General features: G+C 47.7%; 1 protein-coding gene across 3 annotated transcripts in view; it reads right to left on the bottom strand.

Annotated features, from left to right (window-relative positions):
* NEXMIF (neurite extension and migration factor) overlaps nucleotides 1-11,347 on the bottom strand; it is a 171,218-nt gene extending 159,871 nt beyond the window's left edge. The window contains exon 1 of one of the 3 annotated variants that reach the window (XM_027696081.1): nucleotides 11,252-11,347. The gene's annotated coding sequence lies outside the window, so the exon portion shown is untranslated. Of the gene's footprint in view, nucleotides 1-9,665; nucleotides 9,884-10,443; nucleotides 10,533-11,251 lie in introns of those variants that run through there. The other 2 variants (XM_027696083.1, XM_027696082.1) reach the window with 2 other exon arrangements.
* Between the last annotated feature and the right edge of the window lie 12,780 nt (nucleotides 11,348-24,127).

The following is a 24,127-nucleotide window of genomic DNA, read 5'->3' as shown; positions in this document are numbered from 1 at the left end:
AAACCAAAATATCTTGCCCTAGGCAGAAACAAGTAAAAAACACTCTCAGGTTTCCTTCTGTTTGTTTTTATAACTGTTTACCTGGTCTTTTTGCAAGTTCTTTTAAATGAATAATTTGAATTATCTTTAATCCAAGACTTCCAAAAGATGCTCCATGACAGTAGGTGCCATTTCCCCCTTTTCTCTCCTTTCTCCCTTATCAATTTATCCCAATTATCCTATTGCCCAGCACACAAATGAGTGCTAGGAAGTGAAGATTCTGGGGTTGGTTTCAGAACTGCATTTCTAGCAGGTCATTAATTGTCCCATGAAATAGTTTGCTCCTCTATACAACAGGAGAGGTGGGTTGTGCAGCTCTATCCATGGTTATATAACAAATACTCTGTGAATCAGGGCACACTGCGCTCATCTGAAACACCAGGCATTCTGTTACTATATAAAAATAAATATAACATCGACCATTTTCACTCTACTTCCATTTCTACTATTTTAAAACTTCTACTGTTGTCAGAAATACCAAAAGGAGAACACTTCATGTTCTCATGCCCGTTCCACCAGGAAATGATCGGCCTGAATGCAATTTTTTTCCTTCTGCTGAAACCCAGTGTATTTCTAACTGTATCTCCTCACTCAAACCTTCACAAGAAAGCGACTTTAAAGGTGTTGTTTGCAGCTGCAGTGACATAAACACTGAAACATCCAGTACCACCCATGCTGAGCGAGGTATTTCCTCTTCACATCCCTTAACTCTGAGCATCACCCCTGATTATCCTGCAAAACTTAATTGTGGAACACGTTTTATTAAATACACATTTGGGTTTGGTCTCAGTTCCACAAATACTTAAGCATGTGCCTAAACATTAAGTTCAGATTTTAGGCTGTCTGGTAACACATTCAACAAACTCCAGAAGATAAAACACATTCATTCTTTATCTGAAGAGCTCCACTCCACAGATCAGCCTTTCAGAGATGTGCCAGCTTCGACTCTAACAAGCTCTTCACACTTTTTTAAGACTAATAGGCTCCACATATTCATCTCCAAAGGGTATAAATTCCCTTCCTCTCTTTCCCTTTTAAATATGTCAGGCAACATTACAAAAAATAACATCTGTGCCACAGTTATGCAATAAGCAGCACGAGAACCATGAAACTGCACTTAATAAAGAGTGGGCTGAATTAAAAAATAAAACAACAACGACAACAACAAAAAAAAAAAACAGGAAAAGAAAGTTTAAAAGTTCACTTTTAAACCTTGAGACTGGGGAGGTTTTCAGCACTACCTCTCTTTCTCTTCCTTGCTTATTCTAAACTCCCTGTTCTGCTGTCCTTCTTCATTGGCTGTTAATGGGAGGCCTGAATATACAGGCCATGAACACAGCACCATCGGACTGAATCTGGCTGGAAAGGGCTGAAGCATTCAGTAAGAAGGTGAAGAATCCCCAAAGTGGTTTTACTATGTGTGTACATTTTGTCAGAGTATACCAACAGCACCATATATTCTTTTCTTGCAACACTTAGCAAGCCTTCTCTTCTCATAAATATAGGTCAACAGAGCTAAACTCTGTTTTTTGTCTCAACTCCCACTTTAAATGCATAAAAAATTAGATTTTTAGGGAGCAGAATGAAAGAAGTGGTGTATTTTATGCTATTATATACCCAGCCAAGGATCCCAAAGGCTTTGTTTGGGCTTTAAAAACAAAACAAAAACCCTTGGCATTTGTCAGACTAAAACCATTTTTCTTTGGTCTTTGCACAACCATCCTTTCCAGATTTGAATAAACAACATCAAACAAATTATTCTGACTTCCATTACCATGCAATGCACAGAAGTTGTTCAAGGAGAGACAAAGCAATGTGTAAAACACTTGGGGACTCCAAGGAGCATCCTGCATAGCCACCATCAGATCTGGAAATACTCATTCCACCCTCTCCACTACCCTCTTGTTATTTAAGCAGCCCTACATTGCCCAAAAAAGAAATTACTCAAACAGCACAGAGATCAAGTTTAGGAGCCACCACCACAAGGTATGGCTGTACCTGTAAATACATGTGAGGGGACTGAAGCTATTAGCAAAATGACAAAAATACTGACTAAACACTAAGCTACACATCAAGTTTTCAACCTGACTCTTCATTTACTGCCACTTGCAAATGTAGGTGTGATTTTACACAGCCCCTTCAGCAAATGCCCAGGCCTAACTAAATAACAGAATATAGTATACAATAATATCCTTAAATATAATTATGTGTTATATAAATACACCATATTTTTACATATATTCTGCAAATATAGTAATACCCTTAAACTCTCTTTTGTTTTAACATCAGCCCCCAGAATGCAGGGCGAGAACCTCACAGATGATATTGTCAGCTGCAGATTTTAGATATTTTATGTTTATTACAGGTTGTAATGGGAAAAATAAGCCTTATGCTTTCACATGAGGTTCAGGGCCCCACATTAAGCGTTTCTGATACAATATTTGGACTCCACCAGGCACAAACTTACTGATCACAACCCAGATGAAGACTTTTCCACTCCACACCTGGCAAACAGCTGCAAAGCACAACTGAAGCAGCATTTTCCTCTTCTCCCCATCCTTGAAGCTGAAATGTCACATGTACTGTGTGCTCCAGCATCACCACCCATCCCTGCCCAGGAGCCACCTTCCTCCATTCCTACTCTTGGCTCTTTGCTGGGGTTGAGAGGGTTGGGGTTGTTTCGTTCTTAAGCCACTCATTGTGCAGAACGTCCCCTCCAGACCAGCTGCAGTGGTTAAAAAGTTAATCCAAGATGCTTCTGAATTCATCCTGAACTAACCTTTAGGAAGTCTTAAACCTGTCCTAGTGTCTGTGGTGAGGAATCCAGCACGCACTGGCAGACTGTGCATGCAGAAGCAAATACCATGAACAAGAGAGGAAGGGAGGATGTGGTTTACAGGGAAAAAAAAAGCAGAGAGGGACTGGGATACCAGGGTTTGCTTCACACATGAATTGGAATCAGTAATTCCACACACCAGCAACCAGAACCAGTAATTCCATACAGCAGCAACCACACAACAGCCGATGCATCACTCAACAGCTGACTCTACCTCCAGCTCTGCAGCACAGCCAATACCCATCTTTCCTGCAGAGCCAGAAATGCTTCAGAAGGGTGAAATCAGCACTAAACCCTGTTGATCATTAAGCACCAGATCTTAACAGTCAGCAGAAGAAGGGGGAGCTGTAAGTAGCACTCTTAGCTTCACTCTGTACACAGACATAAACTACAAGCTGAAGGTAAACCCCGACACGCGACTCTGCATTGCCCAATACAGTGATAAACTGTGACACTGAGCCACCAACCCAACCAAAAACTCACCCTTCCAAACCAGAGACTTCTTGGAAATACACTGGACTGCCTGGCCTCCCATTCACCTTCCGAAGGGCTGGCATTTGGAACTGCTGCCGAGGAAGGCACCGCTCAAACCCAGAAAGCAGCAGGCAAGGAATGAGCACAAATTAACGAAAGAAACGGGCAAAATAAACAAAACTCTTTTTCCTGCAGTACAGACTCTCCATCAAATGATAAGCTAACCAGACAAATAAGACAATTAAGTAAGTGAAGGTTACTGGGTTAGGACAAATTATTTGTTCTGCGGGAGGTTTCAGCTGACGGGTTTCTTCGCATTTGCCACGCCTGGCTGGGTTAACACCACGTGGCTCCTCTGCTTCCCAGAAACTCGTAGGCACCGTGGGCTAGTAATGGTCCTAAATGCCACTATTATACATTAGCCATGCTGCTTGTACCATAATCTGCTGAATTTCTGCCCAAGTTGGCACTGAATGCTCAATGTTCTTCAGAATTAATCTCACACACACAAAGAATCTAAGACAAGTCACTACATGGACAGGTGATTTTGATATAGTGGATTTTCTCAGAGACAGACATAAACAAACCATGGGAAATTACTGTGCGTTGCTCCCTCAGAGCCAGCGGTGGCAGGAAGGCAGGAGTTTGCTTGTTTGCTTTAATAGGAGCTGAAAAATTGTGGTCAGCAGCACTTTCCCTTCTGATCTTCCCAAAAATTCTGCCCATCCTTCCACACTAAAGGCACGGCTATCGATGAAGTAAACCTGTCCATGGAATGTAAGCAGAAGCACCAAAAAAACCCACCACATCACAACTTTTTGTAGCTAAAATCATCCCACTCCACAACAGTTTTCTCCACACAAATGAGAACAGAGACCAACGCTGAAGAAGGCAATTTTCATTTTTACTCTTGAGGTTCAGAGAGGGCCAAGGTTACCATTCCGTGAAGCAATATGAAGTAAGACCAAGCATCCACCTGTTTTACCACTAAAATACCAGCATGACCCTTAAATTCATATTCAGAGTATATTAAAACGTGACCTTGCAGGCTACCAGAAAAAATGCTGCTCGCTGGCCAAAGAGACACCAGATTCACCTTGTTCTGGTTAAATTCCCACCCACACCCCTTGTTTCCATGAAGCAGTTAAGTATTGCTCTGAAGTTATTCAACAACTGTGAAGGTCAAGTATTGTCCTACCTGGCCACTGCCAAACAAATGCACCTTTCATGTCAGCCTGTGCTTCAGCCACAGTGTCAAACCCCAGCCAGAGGGGAAAACCACAATGACTGAGTAGCAAAGGGTACACACCTGGTCTGTACAGCACAGCCAGTGCTTGCAGAGGGTCTAACTGACCCAGCAAGAGACCTGAAAGTTGGGGCCAACGCAGTGGATGGGAAAGAATTTTTACTTTTTTTTTAATGTATGAAACTCATAGTTTCAGCTAAAACACGAAAAATTAAAAAAAGAGCTTCACTGGCACTTCTGAAGAATAAAAAAAAGGATTTGGAAGCTTTAGATTTGAAGCTTCACAAGCTTCTTATGAAAAATGCAAGCTTTGAAAAACTTCTGAAGAATTAATATTCTTACTTTGGGCTCTTCTACTGCCAACGGACTATGGATGCTGTAACTAATAAAAAATAATTAATGCCAATAAACAGGCCCTTCATAAGGCTTCAGCTTCTCTCCTTCATCAAAGACTGAAGTCATTCATTGGGACATTACACAGGAAACAAAATTCATCCACAGAGCTTGTCTTTTCCACATTTGATTCTTCTGTGTTGTAACTCACAGTCAAAAACCTTCCAAGTGTGAGGAAAGAAATTTGATTTTTTTAATGAGGACACAGCTCCAAAAGCAACTCCAGAACGTGGCAGAGACCTTCCCTAGAATGGAACTGAGAGCTGGGGGTTTCTGTGCCAGCCCTCCAAAGAGCCCATGAAAGAAGGAGGCAGGTTCTCAGCAGTGCTCAGGTGAGCTCCACCAACGCATACCCTGGCTTTCCTGAAAGTCTGGCCACGTCCTGCAAGATTCACAAGAGCTTTTTTGATTTTTCTGATACCCTCCAACTGACCATCCAAATGCCCTCAAAAATGCAACAGTCTCAGAGCATCAGACACCCCCTCACCAGATTCAACACGGCAGGAGAAGGACAGTGGCAATGCTTGGGTTTCAGCAGGTGAGAAGCTCCTTACCTCAGCAGAGAGGGGAGGTAAAAAATTCCTCAGCTGTTTTGCTTTATTTTAGAAATCCTGACACCTCTCTCTCAGAGGGACTCGGTGGACAAGGGTGTAGCAGCTCCAGACACCAGCAGAGATCACCACAAAGCAGGAAGGACGACCTTCACCCCACGAACCTGCACCCCGCGCTCGAGGAGCCCTGCTGTGGAACACAACCCCACGGAAGCAAGGTAAAAAAGCTGATAGGTTGGCAAAAAAACCTAACTGGTGTCTAGGCCAAGCGTGCAACCCCTGCTGCTCCTGCCAGCTTCAATGACACGCTGCAGACCAGCACTGCAACACCAGGCAAGGTGACACCCAGAAGTCAAAGCTCTCTCAAGACAGAGGCACTCGTGGTCTCAAGCCTAAGGAAAACAGAGACAGCGATCCCAGAAATGACAATGACAATTCAGAGGGGTGTTAAAACTGATTTCCTAAATTAATGAGCTGGGCTCCAAGCAGAAGCATTGCCAGCCCTGTTCGTCCAGAAGAATGTGGTCCTACCCTCCCCCAGGGCAACAGCAGTAAATCTGGATAAGAAGACTGATCAGAAACTTCTAGTGACACATCCACCCATATTTTGAAGACATGGCAAAACCCAAAGAAATAGAAGATCAGTAAAAGGTAACAATTAGCCAGTAGAATTTTCTATCGCAGGAGACTATTGAGACAACAGCTTGGATAAATTAAGCAAATAGGCCATCTCGTAGTAAAAAGCGTTTTCAAAGCTTTGTAAAGGCCAAACAAGACTCCAAATGTGAGCTCAGACTGCTGGGTACAAATTACCTTCTGAATACTTAAGGGTCAGAAGAAAACTTTGCCCAGGGACAGCATCCCCCATCGCTGCCCACTCCCAGATCCCCCCACAGCCAGACCCCTCCTGTGACTGGAGGGCACTGGGCCACAGCCCTGGATTGTTCCCAGAGCTGACGTAGCAGTGCAGACACAGAGCCACCTCATACGTGTCGCTGTTTGGAGCCTGCATAATCACCCAGCTCAGCCCATGCAGGAGCAACACGAGGAACACCTTCTGTACAGAAGAAATGCTCGAGATTTAAAGTTTTAACACAAGCTAACAAACGCCAGGGATGAAAGAAATCCTGGGATGAAAGATCTCCATGACACCTGCTTTGAATAAAAAGACATTGCTACAAAAATATCACAGACCTGCTGGTCTAGAGCCTTTGCTACATGTCATTCCCCAGACATCAATTTGCAATAGAGGCACACAAAAGCAGCATTACACAGATTACATGCTACTCCCCTGAACTGCAAACAAAATCCACCCAGCACTACTGCCACAGTCCAAAGCACCACTGAACCAAAGCCACCTTCTCGTGCTGTTCCTAAGAGGACTTTGTAAGGATAAGGGGTCAATGCTCATTTGCAGAGCTGACAGCTCCTCCTGCAAACTTTGCTCCGGCTCAGCTTTGCCCAACACTCCCCATTTTCCCTTATGTCCACAGCCAGGGAACTGGTGGTGCCAACCCCCTGGCACTGAGAGCAGGACAGGTTATCCCCAATTTCTGCATCCTTCAGGCAAAGCCCACGCCCACACCTGGATGCTCAAACCAGTTCATTATCTTCAGCATCTATAACTCCACCGCTTTCTGCACAACACAACACGTGGTAATGATTTAATGTTTTGTTGCAACGGCACCCAGGAGCCCTAAAATCAAAAAATCAAAAGGCTGAGATCCCACCACGCCCCTCACACCACATACAGGTAACAGATCAAGTGGGTCCCTGTACTGGAACAGCTCAGACCCCCACACAGGTGACACTGCGGGTGTGTACGAGCAGCTCGAAGGAAAGAGGGAAGAGCAAGGTACCAACAAAACATGGTTTGCTCGGTTTTGTGCCACATGGCTCATTTACTCACTGCTGGCAGCTTCCACAAAATCAGGCTCGTCAAGCACCTGACTGTATACACAGGTAATGATTATAAAGCCAACTCAAGCGAGGCTAAAAGTACACAAAGATCCAGCATAAAAATAAAAAAAGTGCAATCCTCTCCCAGGTGGAAAACAGGACTTTGAACGTAACAGGTGGATTATGTAACAATTATTTTGCTCCCAATTCTCAAAATATTATTTTTAAAATACCCTCACAGACCAAAAATCGTCATTACTGAGAAGCAATAGCAAATTTACTCTGTTTAACATCCAGAGTACCCACCTCTCCCAGGGCCAACGACAAACTCAGCTACGACAGCATCTGCACAGCCCCCATGCGAGGACTAGGGCAAAGCCTGGAGTATCCATAGCTCTCCTCCCTGGATTCTGCCCAAGGAAAAGATTATTTCCTAATGCTGCTTTTTGTTTGTGACAGGGCATAAACTTCATGGGGACAGTTCTCTGTTGTGCCTGGGGAAAGCAGTACAGCTGGTTTGTCATCACTCTGGCTATGATGGAAAGGCCTTAATATCCAAAAAATGCACCTCGCATCGATGGTTCTGTCCCACACCAAGGATGCCAACCTGAGCTGGACTCTTTTGTTTGAGAACACTTTCTCCCCACGCCTGTGGCCTCCTCGGTCCTGCAAGCACATTTGAGTCTTTTCATACGTCTCTTTGCAGAGACAGGAAAAAGATACACACGTGATCCATCACAAAAACATCCATGAGGCTTCACCATCTCAGAAGGGGAAGACACCATCAAGGCACTGCCCTACACAGACATACTCCCTGTCCCAGCTACAGAAGTTAAAGCCCACTGGCCACAATCTTTCCCTATTTTTCAATGTGAAAGAGACTCCTCAGCATTCAGAATCAATGTTGAAGTGGGCTGCTGGAGCCTCGCCTCCAAAAGGCAACAGCAAACGCAAAAAAGCAAAAACAAAACCAGAGAAATCCCCCCTCCCCGCCCCCAAAGCCGAGCAGAGGGTGAGGTGCAGAAAGGGAAAGGGGCCCGAGGAGCTCGGGGAAGCCGGCCGGGTGCTCCCCTTTTCTGCCTCCCTTTTATTCCTGCTGAGTGGAGTAACACTTGAACTGGCTCTCTTTATTTGCAGCCGGATATGCGCTTTCAAAGATACTGTACTACTGTGTAGGCCAAGCAGGGACTCTCTTTCTTCCCTTGGTTAAGGCTTTTGGGAAAATAATTATTCACCAGAACTGCCATCGTGAACAGAGCAAGCTAAATCAATGTAGCTTTGTATGGGCCATTGCCACTGCAAAGCAAATACTCCATCAAGACATGGATCAGTGAGAATTTGATCACTAGGAATCCTTATGCACATCTTTGTGTATTTTTAATATCCACCTTATTACTTGGCGTGCCCCTTCCCTCCCCACGCTCCTGCACCCCACCCTCCCCACGGATTCGTCTTGTGCCACTGGCAGCCACGGGGCTTGGCCATGAGATTCACATCAGTAAAAACATCTTAAATACACAGGTTTATTCTCCTTAAAAAATAATAATAAAGCATTGGTGCAGAGCAGATTTATTCACTGAACAGGTTGATTTATTTAACAGACCTGACATACATCAAAACCTACTATAGGCTTACATAATTGTTATCCATTTAGCAGGTCTGGTTTTTTTGGCAAGTATTTGTTTTTCAAAAGTGATTCACTAAAGACTGCTGCCTTCTGCACAGCTCACATACCTTAACAAATGCAGTCTTGCATGGGGTATTAGCTGGAGTGACTTTAAATTGCATCCTACCTGCTTGAGTGCTGCCGTTATTTTTTTTAGTCTCTGTATTATTCCATTACTAAACCGCACCAAAAAAAAAAATAATAAAAAAAAGACAAACAAGAGGCACGAGCGTGTGTAGAGCCACAGACGAGCCCCTTCCCAGCAGAGCCTGCCGCGGGCTCGGTGCTACCGCAGTCCCGCCGTAGCAGCGATCCCAGCAGGTACCTCCGGCCCGGAGTACCAGGATGTTGATGGCTGCACGGAGCTCTCGGGGCCGGCGTGGGGCAGGAGGGACGAGCAACGCGCCGGGCGGAAGCGGGGAAAACCTCCGGGAGGATGGAAGGACCACAGAGCCGTTTTGTTTTCCCGCAAAAGGCTCATTGAGGCCTCGGCTCGCACAGGCGCACCGCTCCCTCCGGCCTCACGCATCCACCCACGGCCGCGAGCCCCCAAATACGCACCCATCCTGCGCGGGTCCCCGGCGGGAGGCGGAACCCCCGGGAGCATCCCCGAGAGCAAACGGATCGCCCTGGCGTTCATCGCCGGTCCCTCACGGCTTGTTTGGGTTCATCTATCGCACAGTGCCTCCCTCGCTCATCGCGGAGCCGAGGATCTCATCCCCCCCTCGCTCCAGCATCCTCCTCGCACACACACACCGGGCACATCCCGGGGATGGCAGCGCCCGGGTACCGACCACACGGACCCGGCGCTCCGCCGCCCGCCAGACAGATGGTTAATTACATTCACAGCCGCATTTTGCGCTAGGATAGAGTTTCAGACAATGAGCCAGTTTTATTTGATTAGCCAGTTCTCTAGTTTAATGCGCGCAGTGACAGCTACTCCCAGCGCTGGGGCGTTTTTTTTTTTTTTAATAAAAATAAAAATCCCCATCCCCCCTCCTTTTATTATGTTTTTGTTCTGGCCGAGGCTGAAGTGAGCGGCCCCCGCGGGGGCCCCGGAGGGGACCCGCTGCCCCCGGGCCCGGCGGGGCGGCGCCCCCGCCCAGCGCGGCACCTGCCCGGGGAGGATGGGGGGGGGGGGACACGGCGCCAAGTTGCCGCCCCCCCGTCACCTCAGACCACCCTCACACACACACACCCCCCGCAACTTCCCCGCAGGCCTCCGCGCAGGCCGGCGCTGCCATCCTGCCATCAGCATCCCCTCCTCCTCCTCCTCCTCCTCCCGCGGTGCCGGCGGGGGGGGGGTGTGCGGATGCGGCTGGGCCGCGGCGGGACTCACCTGAGCGCGGGGCCCGCGCTGGAGGGGGGTCCCCCCGCCCGGCGGGCGCTCCGGTGCCGCGGCGCTCAGCGCGGCTCCTCCATGCGCCCGGGGCCCGGCGCGCGCAGGTGGACGCGCCCGCCCCCGGCCCCCGCCTCCCGCCCGGCCCCCGCCCCTTCCCCCTTCCCCCGCCGCCGCCGCCCCACGGACGGGCCCCCCGGCCCCGCGTCCCTGCGCAGGGACGGGCGGAGGGCGGGAGGGAGGATGGGGGGGGGCGGCTCCCGCCTCGCCCCGCCGCCGCTGCCGCCGCCTCCTCCTCCTCCTCCTCCTCCCGCTCGCCGCCGCCGCCGCCCCCCCAGGCCTGCGCCCATTCAGGAGGTGCCGGGCAGCGCCAACGCTGCCATTGTTCGCTCGGAGCGGGACCGGCTGCCGCCCGCTCCCCGCATCCCACACACAGACACACGCACCGGGAGCGCGCACCGGCCATAAAGGGCGCGCGGCCGCGGCCCCGGGCCCGGGCAGGTGCCGGTGCCGCCCCGGGAGCGGGGAGCGCACCCTCGGCGGGGATGCGGCACCCGCGGGCAGGCAGGGACGGAGGACGGGCCCCGCCGGGAAGGGAGGACAGGCCCTGCCGTGCCGGTAGGGAAGGGACAATGGGAACGGCCCCGGGGGCTCAGCCGGAGCCCGGGAGTGAAACTCGCTCCCAGCGCAGTCCATCCGGTTTAATTCTCTACAGTGGATATGGGAATCACCTTAGGGCTTGCAACAGCCCGTCTGATTTGTTTTCATTATCAGGTTATTAATAACAGCGTCTAAAAGTATGCTTTACCTTCAGATGCCCATTCAGAGGAGGAGGCTGCCTCATCTCAGGATGGCTCCGGACTTGCCGAGATGCCGGGCACGCAAAGGGAAGGCAGGGACGCACCAGACACAGCCTTTTGCGGAGCGGGAGGGCGGCAGGAACAGGCAAGGCAGGAGCCTACACCTACCCAGTGGGGGAGCTTACAATATACAGCCCTTTTCGCAGGACCCCCAGGGCAGCGCGGAGCCCTGCAGCCCTGTTTCTCTGTGACACCCTCACACGTGCACCACGGCCCAAGTTACTGCACTGGGGACTGGAGGAAACTTTTGTTATTCCATTTCTGAATCAACAATATGGTTTAACAAATAGAAGGCAAACTAGACACACCTATTTTGACTGCAATGGAAAAAATGCAAGTTGAGTATCAGCCTTTTATTTAATTTCACTTCGATATTTAAGAGAGGTTCCTAGTTTTAAGTTACCACTTGAGTTCATGTGAAATTTTGCTGCCTTTGCATCTTAAACAACAGGTACAGTCTACAATATTGATTAGGTAATACTGTGACTAAAATATTAAAGTATCAAGCACTTTAGTCCTTTTTCCCACAGCAGTGGAGACCCCCATACATGCAGTAATGAAACAGGAACAGCACATGGAATGCTCTCTGAATTCGGAACACCTTACACATCAACCTGCAAAATAAGCAACTAATCTCATTTGTCCTTCATTAAGAGTGGTACCCAGGACATGCCATACAGCACATGTGAATAAATTATTGATTCCCACTGTGTTAGGACTCACAATTGAAGGGTTATACCCTGTTGGAGAAATAGAGACCAGCAATAAGTGATTTGACCAAGGCCACAGAGTGAGGCAGTGTCATAGTGGGAGCACTTCCCAGTCCTATCCTGAGTTAGGGTTTTCCTCTCCAGCCTCACCACATTCCTGTGGGAATTGCACACTTCAGTCCCTGTACCTTTACATACTTGTAATGCTGCATTTTATTTCACTCCCCCCCTTTTCTTGATAGAAAGATTCAATTAATATAAATCGAGGTCAAGTGAGACAGCACACCTGGCAGTGCTCACTAAAATAAACACACAGGTGGTGGTCATGAACTGCTTTCCAAATGTCACGAACTCAGGGTGGTTTTGCCCTCAGTCTCTCCCCCTGGCACACTCACATACGGGCTGTTACCTTCCAAAGTGCCACCAAAGGCACACAAGTAAATCTGGCAGCTCCTCTGCTGAGGCACCTCACGGGACAGGAATTACATGGCCAGAAGCACTGGGACACCAGCACCTGGTCAGACCCACCCCAGCTCCCTGTGCCTTTGGAGAGGAGCTGCAGGTGTGCCCGGGGCTGGAGGTGATGGCAATCAGCTGAGTATAATCACCAAGGTGAGATTAGACCTGAGCGTGGGGAGAGCCTCGTGGAGATGAAAAGACGCATTCAATTAAATGAGTGTTGCACCTGGATCCAGTTTAGAAGACGACAACCCAAGTATTTATATAAGTGCTGTATTTTAGAGGGAGCACAAACATTTTAAGGCTTAAAGATTATCCTTGGAGCTGTGATACGACATAATGCCTTTAGTTTCAGTTGTCCACACCACTCATTTAAGGTCCTTCAGTTACAGAACCACCACAATACTGATCAATCGGCAGCACGACATTCTGCACAGCATCCCGGGTGATCTGAACAACTGACAGTCTGTGCACTGGGATCTCTTCATGAACTGCCACAAACAGATGTGGAGGGTGCACTGACATGATGGAAGCACAGCTACACACCTTGGCTGGGTATTAATTTTCCAGGCTGTCAAATAGAGACTCGCAGGTGCGAGAACAAGGTGCTAAGAAAGCTCCTTTTGGCAGGAGGAGATGAGCAGCCCCCCGAGCGAGGAGCGATTGCAGTGCCAGCCCCGCCTGGCTCTGCCCTGCTGCTCCTCCTCGCTGCCCTCCCACCCTCTCCGGTACCGCCCCGCTGCAACGGGCATCACAGCCACTCACCACAGCCTGTGCCACGGAGCAGAGCAGACATTGACATCTGGCACATCCTTCCAGCTGTCTTCACACAAAATCCATGTGCCCAGACATGGGAGCCTCTGCCTGCTAGGAAGCAGGAGTTGGGTCTAAAGTAGAAGAACGAGGGTTATGGCAAGAGGCCAGTGCTGTGGTCGTTTCCAGTTCTCCAAGTGCCCATTTCCTGATCATTCCTTCTTTCCATCATCATTCTTTCTTTGGTGCATGGGACCTTCACTGCAGCACACCCAATAAGCATTAAATCCTTCATTTGGCATGGCCCAAATAATCTCTGCCATACACAGTCCCCCTGCTAAACCAGAGGTTCAACAGAGGGTTCTGGTTTGCCTGTGGCACAAGTACGACACAAATGTGACTTTCAAAGACCTCAAATCTCACACTCTCAGGTGAGCCTGGAAAAGCATGCTTCAAGCAGAAAGCTGCCCAGGTGATGTGAGCCTTAAAAACACACAGGAAATGCAGCAGGACAACGGGAGGCATTACCCTCCTATCCCATCCTACCACAGAGGGCTGGAGAGGATTTCTTCCCTTTGTCAGCATTCCAGAACCAACTTCTGAACAAGAACAGTGTAACATAGACTGCTGGCAGTAAAGGGAAGCACTCTGGGAGGCAGGATGGGGTTTTGATTCAGGTGAGTGAAGGACTCACCCTCTCACCTCCCCCTTCCTTCCCAGGTCCTGATGTGCAATTCCAAACCAATCCTGGGCCGTGGGCAATAACGCTGAGCCTGCAAACAGGGAGTCCTTCTGACTGAGGCTGAAGCAATTCCTGAAGAAGAAACAAAGCTGGAATCATGAACTGTCACAGGCTGAATTTCTCCTTTCCTCTCTGGCACACCCGGCAAGCCCTAGAGCTTGGTCAAAAAACCATCCCAACCCCCCCAAAGCAGCTGCTCAGGGTGAACCCCCCTGGCTGCAGACACACTCCCCCAGCACTCCTGGCTGTTGGCAGCCCCTTCTCGGAGCACTGTCCCAGAGGAGCTGCAGGAACAGTGCTGCTGCTTAGTCCACACCTTCTCTTGGCCCTGATGCTCCACACACACTCAGGACAAGCTCAAGGCTGTCGCTGACCTTGCTGGACGAGACAAATTTCCAACAGGCCTGACAGAGCTCTGGAGGGACAGAAGGTGAGGAGGCTCCCTGAGTAGTCTCCAGGCCTCTCCATTCCTTGACAGGCTCCTTGCTCCACCAAACACCCAAAAAACACCCAACCCTGCCTCGCAACTCCTTCACAAGGTTGAAAACCCCACTGTTCAAGTCAGACAGTTCCAGCAGGTTCACAGCCCCCGAGGCTCCCCTGGCCCCACACAACATTCAACTGCTGCTGACAGGCTCTGATCCCCCCAGCCTGCTCCCCCCATCTCCCTCCCAACATTTCAACTTCAAATTGCAAATCTCTCTCTACATTGTGCATTTCTCTCACCACATTTCCATGGCCAAACCCCTCACTACTGGCGGCTCCTGAACAGCAGGAACCAAAGTTAAGAAAAGCTCCCGCCTGTGCCTGGGCCAGGGCGAGAGCTCTGCAGACAGAAGGCTCTGTGTGCTCTCACTCCCTTGGCAGGAATAACAACCTCGGCCACTTCAGGGGAGAAAGGAGAAAAAAAACCAGAAAGGGAAAAAGAAAAGCCACCAGGAACAACCAAAGAGGCTCGAGCGTGGCCTGGTGTATTTGCAGTGAGCCAGAGCACAGGTTAGAGCAAAACCTGGAGAAGGCAAAGGGATCAGGACATGACAAATCTAAAGCTGCTCTGGATTCACTGTAGGTTTGATCTACTCACAGGCAGTAAATCCATGGCCCAGGTGAGGCCTCTGCTGTGCACTGGGCTGATGAACTGCAGAGGGGCAGGAGATGGTTCTGGGTATCCCAGAGTCCAAACCCAGTTGCTGCTTTGGCCGAGGTGGCTGGCACCTGGAACTCCTGAGTGAAGCTGGCAGGGCCCAAAGGCTGACCAGCACTCTTTGGTAACAGTGGAAACTCAAATTCTGTTTGACATTTCCATCCTTCCTGTTGTGCTGTGGGTCTGTCGGAGGCAGCTGCACAGACCAGCAGAAAGCCAAGTGCTCTTTACTGCTGATGGAGCTGTCACTTAGAGTGTTCTATAAATTATGTCCTTTCTTTAGGAAACATGGAGCTCTTTGTGCCTGGAGACACCTTGTGCTTTATGCTCTTGCTTCAAGTGCAGAGGATGCTTCAGTGGTGAGCAGAGGTCCCCACTGGGGAGGGCAGAGATGGTGAAAAGGGTTGTTTTGAACCCTGATGGGGCAACCACGTACCATGGCCACGGAGCTCCTGCCATCCCCAGTGCTGCTTGGCCAGCCTTCGAAAATAAACCCAGCCTTAGAGACATGTGTAAAGGTGAATTCCTCTGGCCAGCAAAAGTGGATGTTCAGGGACATCCTGAAACTGCTTCCTGAGGCACTGACACCTCGGTGAGTTCCAGGAGCTGGTTTGCAATTCCCCTCTGCCTCAGCCTGCACAACACTGAGGTTCAGCTCTCTTTAAGCCCCATCTAATTATGCAATTTAACTGCAGCAAGAACAACAGTTTTGCTGAATATGCAACAGTCTCCTGATTGTATTTTGATGTGGGGAGAGAGAAGGAAAAGGCTGTTTTGTTTAAAGTTCAAGCATTTCTACAGGACTTGTCTGATGTGGAGAAGACAGAGCCCTGTCTCCTGGGTCTGAAGTCACAGACTTTTTCCTGGTGTGTCTTGGATGCATCCACACCTACCTGAACAGAAAGGAACAAACCTTGGCATTTTTCCTGCCCATTTTTCTTCTGGACTGTAGTTCATTAACTCCAGTAACGCAGTTTCATTAATGTGCATTAACCAATGACTTTCCCATTACCGCTGCTGTCTCCAATCAAAGGCTCATTTATGGAAAACAAGGGCAGAGGGAACAACATGCTTTGGCAGCTGGAAGATCATACGCCCGAACCCTCCGTCTTATATTTTTACGTTAAAGTATCACGAGCTATTACCATATTTTTCATTATTATTTGTGGCACTAAATACTGCAGCTCCCAGTGCCAGATGGCGAATATTCAGAATAAAAATATTGCAAGGCCAATCTTAGAAAGACTCGATGGGAGGGTAACAGCACATATTCATCCTCCTCTCTTAATGCACATAGTTAAAATATTAGCAGACTTAAAATCTGGTTTTCCAATTTAGAGGACTCACATATTACAGAATGATATGCATGCATATATACATATATTTAAATATGCACACAGAAAAATTTTAATTTCTTTCCATTTTATTTGCATGTTTCAAGGGTCTTAACATAATATGGGCACATCTTCTTTCACTCTTCACAAGGTTATTTTAACCAGTAAAGAAAACCAAATAGTTTCGAAATGGAACACAAGCAAAAACCTTTTCCCAGAAATTGTTATTGGTACAAAATACTTCTTTTTAATATATAAACAGCTTGAGTCCTAAACTTAACCAGATGGAAACGTGCCTACAAAGCATTGGATCTAATTCAGAAGAGACTGACAGCCAACAGATGAGCCAATTTAGCCCATCCCATGCCAAAAATGGTCAATCATGTTATCTTACGTGTGACTCGACTCTGGCAGATGCCAACTCTATCCAAACAACTTCAAGCATCTCTTTGGAAGACTGGATTATTTTACACACACTTTTAAAAAATCATAATAATGCTTGATTTTTCTGGAAATGTTCCACTTAGTTTCAGCATTTTCCCAAGAGATTTTTATTAATTTATTTTAAGGATAAATCTTTTTATGTTATAGCCTAACAGAATAAATGCTTTCCAATCCAACAAAGCCTAATTAAAAAATTCCTAAATTGCAGTTCAGTGACAGACCCCCATTTATTTAAATATTCATACAAGGAAGGCTTTACACCTGTGCAAACCACTTTAGCTTCTTCCTTAAGCCAAATATTTACTTTCAGCAACACAAAGAAACACAAGAGTAAGTACAAACTGAAGGTACTTCCTGCATCCCTCATCACCTTCCTCAAAATTAAGAGTAAAGTTAAAATTGAAGGACTTTTTTTTTTTATGGTGAGTGATTACAACCAAGGGGTTTTCATAATTTGTAATTCATAATTTCTCTGTGGATTTTTTTTTCCTTACTTTCCAGAAGACTTATGGACAGACACACTGTTCATCTGCTTGCCACTGCAACAGGAAAGGAATTCCACCTCTGCCTCCTCTGTAACCCACACACTGGCCAATATAGTGCTGGTATGCTGACTTTTTTCCCTTCTTGCCCCTAATTTGAATAAGAATAGTAAAAAGGAAAAAACCCGACTTATTCAGTGATTAACCCGTCCTAACAGCATAGGACCATTCAATTCACCTCCAATGCATCACATCCCTGGAGTTAAGCCCTGTATCTGCTGTCAGCTTGGGCTCTGCTTAAGCTCACTCTGAATTTTAGCTTCCCACTAACACCCTGGGAGGTCTCAGGTGATGAGATTTCTCCCTCTGTTAGACTGAGAGCTGCAGAAACCAGTGTAAACACCTTTCACAGGACACCTCGAAAGGCCACATTTTAAAAGATGAACATTTTCAAATCTCTTGTTTCCAGAGAGAGCAGTGCCAGCTTTCCTGCCACAGCAGAGGGCAGCGGTTCTGCTCAGAGCCTGTAGTTTGGGTTGTCTTCTTGACAGTCACACACAAAGTTGCAATTTCATTTTCCATTTGTACAGGAGGTAATTGCTGTGCCTGTGTGAAGTGACCTTCCCGCACACGGCACTCGGGAGCCAGGCAATTATCCACAGGACTCACAGCAACCTCTCCATTTCCAACCTTTTTATAGAGCCCTTTGTGATGACAGTCCCACAATTTCGAGATCCACAGGCATTCATCTAGGCTGAAGTCTGGACATTTGGAAGGTTTCAGAGATCTTCCTTACAGGGCTAACATAAATCTCAGCCGTGTGATCATTTCCTTACCTTGTTCCTGCTTCTCTCTAACAAGACGGTGTCAAGGTGTGTGTGACCAATGAACTTGACTGCAGGTCAAGCTGGACGTTGGACAGCAGGCAACTCTCACAGAAAACGTCAGACACATTAAAAAGATTCACTTGTGCACTTCTCAGGCATAAAACACTCAGTTTTCAGTGGATGTGAAAACACCAGGGTTTAGGTAACCACACCCTGCTCACATCAAACTTGTCCCTAACTAGTCCTAGCTAGTTTGTAGATTATAGAATCGTGAAATCATAGAATCATTTAGATTGCAAAAGACCTCCAAGATAGAGGATTTGTAGATTATATTGTTCTTGTACCTTGGCAGCACATAGGGCTCCACTTTAGAACCATTCCAAGATGTTTCAGGTAATCTTTACAAAGCATCGTATTTCTGACCATTTCAGAAACAGATCAGCCCATCAGTGTGACTGATCCACAACGATCCCTGTGGTTTGATGTGCTGCAGACCGATCCACAATGATCCCTGTGGTTTGATGTGCCACAGACTGATCCACAACTGATCCACAATGATCCCTGTGGTTTGATGTGCTGCAGACTGATCCACAAGGATCCCTTCCCAGGCTACATCGTGGAGCAGCTTCAAGGTGACTCATCAGTGGGACCAGAGATGCTCTGTCCTGAGGCTGGTGGGAAGGTATGGAACCCTTGAAAAGAACCACAAACTGCTGGAGAAGCCTTTGGAAAGAACGGAAAAGTTAAATTTTATCCTTTAGGTGGGTTTGGGTTTTTTAAATAATAATTATTAATTTCCTCTGTTTATGGGTCAGTGAATAACTCAACACCTTAATCAGTCTCAGACAGGCTTATCCCAGCTTGTCTTCAGTTCCAGATAAATCTCTGGCTGAACAGCAAGAGGCAGCTCAAGACAGTGCAAAGGGCTTCCCTTCATACTTGTTTCCACACTCACAGCCCCTGCCCACCTCTGTTGTATGGTCTGTGATTCAAGAACTGGGTCTGCGATGCAAAAACTGTGCTGGCAACACATGGTGATTCAGCAAGTACAGTTTTTTCCACAGCCATGTTCTTTTTTGCACCCATTTTAAAGAGCAGAACTGGCTGATGTGAGTTGTCTGTGCTGCCACTACCTGGTAAACCAATGTTTCCTTCCGTTTCTGTGCCGCCGCTCCACCAGGTCTTACAGCAGGTTCAGCAAGGAGAACTTTAGACTGAGCGTGCCTTAAAACAAGTAGATGTTGCCTACAAAACACGTAACAAACTTTGTTCCACTGCGAGGAACCATAGACTTCAATCCCAGGGCAAAATATACCATCCAGCAGGGAACCTTCTTGTAGCAAGACACAGCTCTTCTACTGCACCGATCACACTTACGCATCTCGCGCGTTCAAGGCCGCCTGCACTTTGATGACATCGGTGCACCTGGAGTTTACAGCTCTCCTGACACTGCCCATTTCGTTTTAAATCGTGGCTGAGTTGCTCTGACCCACGAAGCCATTAGCCAGCGTTCACTCCCCACACAGCCAGTGCTGGGCACCCCAAGCACTCAGCACCGAGGGCTCCACAAGGCTCTGCTGCCTCCTCTCCTGCTCCTGCAGAGTTCACAGGCCAACTGTTTTCACTTCATTACCTCCTGCAGTCAGGGAGAAATAATCTGTTGAGAAACTTCTTTTTAATTTGGCTCAAGTATTCAAACGTGTTCTGGTCATTTATAAATAGAAATTCACCTGAAGGATGGCACAGGTCCTCGAGGGACACTGTTGGCTCCCGCTCTGGAACACAGCCACTCCCTTCCCATGAAATACTGCTCACATCTCGCTGCAGTCAGTAGGAATAAAAACAAGTGTGTTTAACAGATGTCACAAACTGTTCCCAGGCTGTCACAGCTTTCCAACATTTTCCAGTGGATTGTTATTACCAGATCCCTGTAAATCAGCAGCGAGCGGTGCCGCCTCTGACTCCGCTCATCCCGTCCCGACTGATGACGTGAGCTGTCAGACTGTAAACTCAGAGTTGTCAAATAGCTATAATTTGCAGATTTAGTAAAAGAGCTTAACATTCCTTTGAGTAAAGTACTTAAGAGATGTATTCCATGGGATTTATGGGCTGTGAAAGTCTGTGTGGTTTTTAGTTAGAGCAGGATCTCCATAGGACGGCTCCAGTGTCAGTAAAGCAGCTTTGGCCTAAATCAGAGGCTGCCATTAGACATGAGCTTATATTCCACTGAAGGAAATTCCACAGAGACTCTGATATCAAGTCTGAAAACAGCCATTTGGAGGATTTGCTTTTCTAGACACCTATTTGAATCACATGGACATTTATTTGCTGGAGCTTGACTGCTTCCCAGTAGACTAAATAACAGTCTGAAGTTCTGAGCCTTAAATTCAAATAAAACAAAGCCCACAAAATAATCAGCAAAACCCACTTCTTGTCAGCTTCTGGACCTGATCATCCACTGAAAAGTAGTTTTCTGCATTTCCATTTTGGTTTCACAAGTGTTATTTGCATTTGACTTGCTGTCAACGATTCCTGTGCCATTTCCATTGGGAAATCCTTTCAATGCTGCAGCACAGTTTCCATTGTTCCCTGTTTCTCCTTTTAACTGGACATACTTAGTACATATATATACATACCAGGGCTTGGTGGCTTTACCTGTATGAATTAGGAGTTGAGAGCATTACTCACCTGTGAATTCCATACACATCTCCTGTGAGAGGACACAAAGTGCTGTAAACACCCCTCACTAGCACATTCTGCACACATGGCTCTTGTGCCAATCAATGCTTCCCAGCGTGAGGCCATTGCACCATGGAAGTATCCAGCTGAATTTAGCAGAATTAGGGGAACTTGTGCACAAACCTAGGACACAAACTGAACAAAGTCCTTGAAATGTTTAAGCAACTTTCAGCCATTTTTTGGTACAACAGATTTTGTGACTTGAGAATCCAATACCTGATGGAAATGTCAACCATGAGTTTTGCCAGGACCATAGCTCAGAGCAATTGCTTTTAAAAAAACCACCTAATGGGGTATGATGAGGGGTATGATCCCATGCTGAGATTCAGGAGGCCACATTTTAGCCACAGAGTTCTACATTTGGTGACAGAAGGTTTCTGTGGTCAGTTGAAGATTTCTAACATCAAAAATTCCAGGGACTTGATAAGAAGTGATGGAGACTAAATTCAATCACAGCACATACTGGAGCAGCACAGCAGTGAAGCACACCTTCAACAGACAGGTTTGCTCTTTGCAGCAGCACAGGGTTCTGGTAAACACTGATTTGTGGTGGACAGGACATTCCAACTGATCTTTGCACACTGTGGGAATCAGTACATGCACCGCTGCCTGCAAAGCTCCCTGGCCATTTTGGAAGCACAGCTACACAACCCATCACATGGAGAGGGGTTGCTGGAAATGAAACCTGTGGAACTCAAGTTAACACTGGAGCCACCGTGGGCAGGGACCACCTGGAGCAGGGTGTCCTCAGCAGCCAGTGCTCTTCAACATCTTCATAAATGATGGGGCTGGACTGGAAGGGACACTGAGTGAGTTTGCAGATGATACAAAACTGGGAGGAGCTGATGAGTCCCTGGAAGGCAGGGAGGCCCTGCAGGGAAACCTGGACAGATCAGAGAGCTGGGAATCACCAACCACAGGAAATTCAACAAGGGGAAGGGCTGGATTCTGCCCCTGGGATGGGGCAACCCCCGATGGATGGACAGACTGGGAATGAGAGGCTGGAAAGCAGTGCTGGGAAAGGGCCCTGGGGGTCCTGGTGGTGCCAGTTGGCCCTGAGCCAGCAGTGCCCTGGCAGCCAGGAGGGACATCCCTGTCCTGGGGACATCAGGGAGGGGATTGTCCTGCTCTGCTCTGCCCTGGGGCAGCCTCACCTCAACATTGGGGCAGTTTGGGGGGACACAATGGAAGGAAGGGATTGAGCCATTAGAGAGTGTCCAAAGGAGGCCACGAGGATGGGGAAGGGCCTTGATTTGAAGATGTGGGAGGACACTGAGGACACTTGGTGTGTTCAGCTGGAGCAGAGGAGACTGAGGGGAGACCTCACTGCAGTTCCAATTTCCAGGGCAGGGGCAGAGGAGGGGCAGGGACTGAGCTCTGCTCTGGGGGGACCAGGGACAGCAGCCAGGGAATGGCTGGAGCTGTGTCAGGGCAGGCTCAGGTTGGATCTCAGCAAAAGGTTCTTCCCTCAGAGGCTGGTTGGGCACTGCCCAGGCTCCCCAGGGCAGTGGGCACAGCCCCAAGGCTGCCAGAGCTCCAGGAGGGTTTGGCTGATCCTCTGGGGCACAGGGTGGGACTCTTGGGGATGGGCCTGTGCAGGGCTGAGGGTTGAACTCGCTGATCCTTGTGGGTCCCTTCCAGCTCAGCGTATTCTGGGATTCTGTGTTTCAGGTGATCTGAAGCCCAAACTGGAACGTGCAGGTGCCGTGGCAGAGCTCCCCAAGCAGCATTTCCCAAAGCAAACCTCTCCCTGCAAGACAGTGGGTACAGAGGTCCAAAGTCAGTGCAAGGGCCTTCACCATATCCCACCAAGGTCACCTGAAGAGTCTTTGGAGGCAGCACCCCTCCATAGAACACGAGGGGAAAAAACCGGCCCTAGGACAGAAGCTGCTCATGTTTCCTCCAGTTTATAGACAGGAAATGTTTTAAGGAGAATTACAGGCCAGATATAGGAAGAAGGAAGAAGAAGAGGCAGAGAGCAAAGTAAGGTCACATCTAAGGAGAAGTGATCATGCCCAGCTCCAGGAACACCCCTGCAGCAGCCACCACTACACGAGGCCCAGATCAGTATTCAGAGTCTGCAGTGAGGGGACTGAATGTAGAAATCTTCCTTCTCCACTAACCCAAGCTCAGCGCTCTGAATTTCTCTTCCTCTGACATTTAAATACTGTAAAATATTGTTAAAACAAAAAGTCACTGCATTGTACAACTTCAGGTCATTAATTTTTTAGCCTGGAAACTTAGCAAACACTGTGTGTGTGTGTTACCAGCACGGACCTTGTGTGGGCTTTGAAATGAATCAATTTGCACAAAGCAGAAGTAACAACTCCAGCCTAAAATACTTGTGCCTTGTGCTCTTCCCCCTCCATTGGATCCTGCCAAATATCCTGCAATCCCATCTCAAGTAACAGCATCGACACACGATGTCACTCATCACCTTTTGCAGATTCTGCAAACATTATTTTCCCCAGGAAACATTCCCTGGTTTAAATTGTAAATAAGCTGAATCTTTTATCTGTGTTTTTCAAAAGCCAGGAAGTTTTTCAAATCGCTGGAGAAATAAAGATTTTTACACCCCTGTGTGAAAGCACATGAACATGTATTTCCATGCTTTACATTCACAGCCCATTCCATAATTACTGCATAGGCTGGAAACATCCCCTCCCAATCACAGACTGACCTTCACGTTCCATTTTCTCTGACGAGTGTAAAATGGAAACTTTTCATCTGTTCAACCTCTACTTTTCTAAATGTTTGTTGGTGTGTGCACAAGGCACTCAAATCTTCAGCTGACACTTGCAGAGCACTGACAACGCACTCAAAAGGACACCAGAGCACCTGATGTATCCAGCTCAAGCTCCTCCTTCCTCTCCATAATGGAGGGGAAAAACTACTCTCCTTTTCCCACTCCAGCACATGACTGAGACCTTTACAAGTTTACATTGGTGTGACTTAAATGCTTTACTTGACAATTTTGTAAAGGGCTACAAAGCATTAAAAACTGGAAATTAATGTAGGGGAGCAGAAATGTTTCAGGATTCTTCCAGCTTTGGGCATCCTGTTTTCAGTTCAGCCTGAATATACCAGTAAAGCATTTTTGCTCTTCTCCTTTTCATTAATGCACTGTGCAACTTAGTACAACTGACACTTCTCATCTGAGGGAGATCTCACACCCCAGCCTGCAGACCTG

Source organism: Neopelma chrysocephalum, unplaced genomic scaffold (assembly GCF_003984885.1).
Source record: "Neopelma chrysocephalum unplaced genomic scaffold, ASM398488v2 Primary Assembly neopelma1_105, whole genome shotgun sequence".
NCBI lineage: Eukaryota > Metazoa > Chordata > Aves > Passeriformes > Pipridae > Neopelma > Neopelma chrysocephalum.
This window is presented reverse-complemented; position numbering and strand designations above follow the sequence as displayed.